At 37.8% G+C, this 6,000-nt stretch overlaps 1 long non-coding RNA gene across 8 annotated transcripts in view; it reads left to right on the forward strand.

Annotated features, from left to right (window-relative positions):
* The window catches only part of LOC107319005, a 49,144-nt gene extending 43,278 nt beyond the window's left edge, over nt 1-5,866 (forward strand). For 7 of the 8 annotated variants that reach the window (XR_001557603.2, XR_001557604.2, XR_004308673.1 and 4 more), the window contains one exon: nt 4,545-5,866. This is a non-coding gene — a long non-coding RNA (uncharacterized LOC107319005). The remainder of the gene's footprint in view (nt 1-4,544) is intronic. The other variant, XR_004308674.1, reaches the window with a different exon arrangement.
* Nucleotides 5,867-6,000: the final 134 nt, after the last annotated feature.

Raw genomic sequence — 6,000 nt, forward strand, 5'->3', positions numbered from 1 at the left:
CTCTTCCTTGTTGTAATTACTTTTCAATTTTTCATGACCCAAAACAGTAGATGTACACAATGAATACAAATAGCAAATTGATTAAATGTAACATGCATTGTAGCACCAAAGAAATTGTCGTTTGTTATTAATGAGAGAGATTTGTCAGGTTCTTGTGAAAAGGCTTGTGACACACAGCAATCCAGACCTAATAACTGCAAGACTGCAGCTGACCTTCAGCTCATTAATTGTCATGCATGAAAAATAGGGAAGATCCATGATTTTCAACACAATTTCAAGTTTCTTTATTTCCCTTTTTTGGTGCCATCTCAACATTTTAAAGATTACTTTTAAAAAATGCAACTCAGGTCATCAGGTAATTTTGTGCTAAATGGTGGGGCACTGTAAGGCACTGAATTTTAAGGCCAAAGCCATTTTGTTGGTGCCAGAACACCAATTATTACACAGATGAAACTGAGGTCTTTGCCTGAGCCATTGTGGCCAGCAGCTCAATAGTCAGGGAGCTCATGCAAGAAGTGCAAATAAGTGGTATTCAGGTGTTTTTGCCTGATTTTATCAACACACTAAATATATGCTTGTCCTTTCTCATCCTTACTGCAGCGTTTAGCTGTCAACTAACAGACTGCTCCGAAGCCTCATTGCATTGCTCCTGATCAAGTTGGTTCACCTTATGTAAGTTAAGCATCCACTGACTATGCACTGGGGAAAGTGTTCTGGCGTAGGCAGGGAGAGTTTATTATTTTGAGAAATCTCTTTCTTGCCAACACTTGACAGGAAGTTTATTTGAAATCCAAAAGCTTTTTGTGAAATGAGAAGTTCTCTTCATTGTACAGAGAATGTCATTGAATTTGTTAATGAACAGCAAGGGAAGGTTCAAAAATGAAAATGGCAATGCAGGAAATTATTTTCCATCCTTGAACCAAGGGAGGTCTTGTTCCCTTGGTTCCATCAAATCCATAGCACTCCCTTTGGATACAGATAGTCTTTGTTACAGTTGAATAGCTCCAGCAGCATCAAATAAGCTTTGCATCTGCTAAAGCCTGCCTCCCGGTCAGCTTGTTCTAGCCATGGGCCATACTCAATTATGAATTACAAAAATAGGTTTTCTTTCAAATTATATGTTACTGCGTGAACATGTATTGTTTACTTAAGTTTAACAAATTAACTGGAGATCAAACAGTGCAAACCTTGCTATTCAATTTCTCAGAATTCTGCTTTCATAAGGGAATGTAAGATTTTTATGGGCATTTTCTAAAACAAAACTTTTGATCATAAAGCATCTGAAGCATTAAATAAAATGTTATGAACTTGTTATACGTCTCAAGGTGAGGAGAATCTTTGAAATGTGTTCTGAAATTAGAGACCTCATTTGCATAATTTATACAGTGAGTATTCATAAAAATGACTACAATTGAAAATCACCTGTCATCAAAAGTAAAAGCACAGAAACAATGGCCAAGACTGAGGCAGGGAAATGGTGCTATGGATGTTATTTCCTAAATATTTTCTAAGGAACGGTTTCTACCAGTTACTGAGGAAATTAAGGAAAAGTGACAAAGCAACAATCATTTCCAAGTAATAGTTCTTTTTTCTTTTCATTATCTGTGATGTCTGCCCTCAGATCTCCAGCATTGTTCAGATTTCAAAACATTTCCTGTTGTAACAGACAAGCAGGAGACATTCCACATGGTAAGGAGGAGAGCTCTGCTCCTGCAGCAGTCTTACCTGGGGCAGCTCTGGAGTCTGCTGCTAGATGCTGGCCCTGAGTAGCCAGGAGAATCTTTATTACTTAGGAATGATTTCTCTAGGCTCAGAACTTGGCTTGGGTAAACCTGTGAAAACTGAGCTGTAATTTAACTGTACTGAGCTGCTTATTCTCTTTGTTTTCTTGCCTCCCAACTTCCTTAGCAGGACAGGATTATTACCACTTGCCTTTGGAAGTACTTTTGGCTCATCAGGTTTTGTCTCTCTGCTCTGCTCTTGCCGAAGGTTGTCTCAGGAGCACCTGTTTCATCTTCTGCAAGGATGTCATTATTAAACACAGGTTCTTAGTAGGATTTACACACTTCCTCTGGAAACACAGGAAGCTTGTGTCAGTTCTTACTCTTTCACAGACACATGTCAGCTTGTCAGGGACTATTGTTTATTAATAATTTAACAGAGGAAATCTGACAGGATTGGTCTCTTGGTGATACAACAATATGAATATTTAATAATGACATGGTGATACATTTCTATTAACACAGCTGGCATTCTGCACTTAAGCATGATGGGATAATAGTTCTCTTTATGACTACACCGTGATTAATCTATTTATGTAACAGGTGAATATCCAAAGCTACACTAAGCAGTACAGAAGAGGCAATGTCTTATGACCAAAGTGGCAGAAATCCTCAGTGATGATGAGTTGTTCCACTGACTGCTGTGGGAGACTTTATGGAACAGGGTATAGATCGCTAATATTAAGAAATCTTAAACTCCCCAGAATTACTGGGAGGAAGAGAAAAAACAAACTTTGTCTTTCTCTCTTTTCCATTTACTAGCATTTTCTTATGTATCAAGTCGTGCAGTTGACATACTCAGGAAACAATATATTTTTACCTTTAAAAATGCACCTATTTGATATGCCTGTAAACCCCATTATTTTCTAGTCTTCCTAAGTGGTATTGAACACAGGTTTTTGAAACTGGACTTGATTCAGGTTGTAGTTGGAAAATTGTTTAAAGTCTTTTTTCTCTCAATTTTGTGTTTGAATTTATGTAAATGGAAAAACCAAGCCAGCAGTTTGTAACTTTATGATCAGAAGTACTATTTTTTCTATGCTTATTTTTTTTTACTTTTCTGTTCCGATCTTTATTCTGTAGCTCATGCCAGTTCTTGGTATATTGGAGCAACAGTACTCCAATTAAATAAGGTACTTTTCCACAACCATGTCTCAAAAACCTGTGCTGGTCAGTTAAGTGGCTGTAAACTGGGCATTGGACAGCAAGGACGGGTATGTTCTCAGCTGTGCACAGAGACGTGAAACTTGTTCAGTGTGGAAAAGCAGGTGGTTTAGCATATATGTAGGTTGATACACTTGATACAAGACCTGCTATATACTGCCTCTGAGCTGCTTTGATATCTGGGGCCCACAGGCTTATGCTAGCAATGCATCTAATATATGTGCAAACATAAAAGTAGTCTTTCCCTCCCTTTCTTCTCAACTTAGAGGAATATTCTAATTAGTTCTTGCAGGCAGGAGAAGAAGGGGAAGAAATTTGGAACAAGGGAAATGTGTTACTGTTGACTTTGCAGTAGCCCTGTCAGAAAAATGTACTTTTAATACATACCATTTGGAAGCAAAGCCCCTTTTAAAATGCTTCAGAACTCATGTCCTTTTTAATTGCCTGGAATTCATGGTGGCTGTGTGAGAAAGCCATAAACATATACAATCATAAAAACACATTTAGACAACCCAAACAGAATCAGTGCCATATTATTTTAGTTTATTATTCCTAGTGGAGTACAGATTGGTCTTCCTACTTTGATATTTATTTATACCAAAGAACTACAAGAACATAAATGCCACTCTTGGGATAATCCTAATGCTGGGGCTGAACAGAATACACATTGCATCTGTCTCATTTGCAGTAAAGTGAAGGCGTGTTTAGGTGTAGTCCTGCTAATGAAGGACAAAGTTGAAGGTCAAATGTAGCCTTCAAAATGAATGTGTCATCATGACGCTGAGAGAAATGCATTATGAAGTTTTCTTAAAATATCAAATAATGAAGAAAGGGAAAAGGAAAATGTAGCTCTTTGGTTTTATTATTCCTTTTTCTTTGAAGCCACTTAAGGATTCTGCTCAAGACTTTAGTGCTCATATGAAAAATTAATGATGGGTTTTTGCTAGACAGAAAGCCTTCTTATTTTGCACATGATTAACAAAGAAAACTCAATGCAGAAGTGAGATACACAGCAGGGGGTGGTTCTCTCGAAGGCCAGCTCACAGCTTCACACCAGAACATTTATTGACATGGGAAAATACTCACTTTTATCCAAAGACAGTTGAACAGATAGGATATGTGCAGGGCTGTACATAAGAATAACAAGGAACAGATAGTCAACAAAGGAAAATGTCAACCAAAATAAACAAACAGCCTAGCAGCGGGCTGACCCTGCACCATGCCTGTGGGCTGTTTTGAGTCTACTGCAGTGCCAAGTGCAATGTTAGTGCTCACTAGTTGTTGTCAGGAAGTAGGTTATCAGCTGAAAGGCTGGAGGGTGGCTTCAGACACTCTCCCCATAGCAGAAGAAAAGCCAAGGAAGTGTAGGCAGAATGTATAAGCCAGATCTGCATGCTGTTCACATGCTATATTGGTTTGATGCTCCTCACCTACAGAGATCTCTTTCTGGGGGGCTGGGGTATTTTTCTCACAGGTTTTTTCACACGTAACATCACAGCATAATGCCATGTGAGCTTGTCCAACTCTAAGCAGCCTGGTTTAACTCTGTTGTTCCTGTCTATTCCTTTCAATTTTTAAACCTTCTTTTTTTTTGTCCAGTCAGCTAACTTGGCGTATCTTCTGGGGATTCAGAAGGGCCATCAGCTACCAGCACCCACAGGAGGAAAACCAGCCAAACAAAGGTATAATTTTTGCAAGTTTTAGTGGAAGTGCAGTGAGCTTTATTTCTTTCATTCATTACTGGTATATATTCATGATTTTCTCCCTAGTAAAGGAGGACCTTATAAATATTTGTTAAATACATTGATGCACTACAATGAGTTGACTGGAGTTATGAACCTTGGGTCAGACTTAGGGTTTCAGACATCAAACAGGAATAAAACAGTTTTCACCCTGGGTGAACTGGTCCAGAAAGCTTTTTTCCCTTTTCTTGTTATGCAAGCAAATGGAATATGGTCCCCTAAAATACTATAATCATGAACTACAAGCTATGTTTATCTATAGGCTCAAAAAGGAATTGTGAGCCTTGAAAGTGGCATGTATAAGTATATATGAAAGGTGCCAAATTAGCATCAAATAAACAAAAGTGATGTTCCAGAAAGCTGAATTCATTAAAGCTTCATTCCTTGTAGCAATAACAGAAGTTTTCCATGCTATCTGGAGCACCCCTGGCTTTTGAGAAAAGGAGATGTGGTGAAAGTTAGAGTTGGTAAGAACTGCAGAAGGAGGCAAGGTAAGGTTTATTTTGAATAATAAGTTGTTATCTCAAAATGATAGAGAATGAGTTATACTACATTTTAAAAGACATTAGGCTTCAAATATAGCACCTGATAGCAGCGCTTATGAGCTTTTCTAAAAGGCTTCATGTTTTGTCTAATTTGGTTATAACTGGTTTGCATGAGCAATTCTTTTGAAATTACCTACAATGGTGGCACTGAAATGCAGTGACGTTGTTACAGACCTGGATTGGCTGAATGACTGAACTGACCAACTGCTATTTTCACAACAATTATGTGGTTTTTCTTCTTGAGGGGTTTTTAGATCAGATCCCTGCAGGAACAGAACGAGTGGAGTTTTAATTTTGTTATTATGAATGTTTTGATATTACAGTAATGATTTTTTGATACTTGTTAATAAAACTTTGGGATTATAGTAGTGGAAGCCTCAGAGTAGCTTTCATAATCTATTGATTTTGTGTTTCATAGGGGTGATTTTTCTTTCTTTGTCACCATCAGTTGTTTGGTTTCTTTATTTTTGTGTATATTTCTGTGTTTTTGTCTACCAGCAAGTGCTGCTACTTACAAAGTATATGCAGATTTACATTACCCTATCAAGCATGTTTACATTACCCTATCAAGTGCCACCAGCACAGCCCAAGTTTCATAACACATCATCATACTCAGTGGGAACTTTGCTTCAGGAAAAAAAAAAAAAGGCTCAGAACCCATCTCAGAGCAGGTAGAGTGTTTCTGATTGATGAGATTATGTTACAGTCTGTAACCCAAGATTTTGGCAAACAGTAGGTTTTACGAATTAATATAATTTGTGCCACTCA

Source organism: Coturnix japonica, chromosome 11, assembly GCF_001577835.2.
Source record: "Coturnix japonica isolate 7356 chromosome 11, Coturnix japonica 2.1, whole genome shotgun sequence".
NCBI classification, from domain to species: Eukaryota; Metazoa; Chordata; class Aves; order Galliformes; family Phasianidae; genus Coturnix; species Coturnix japonica.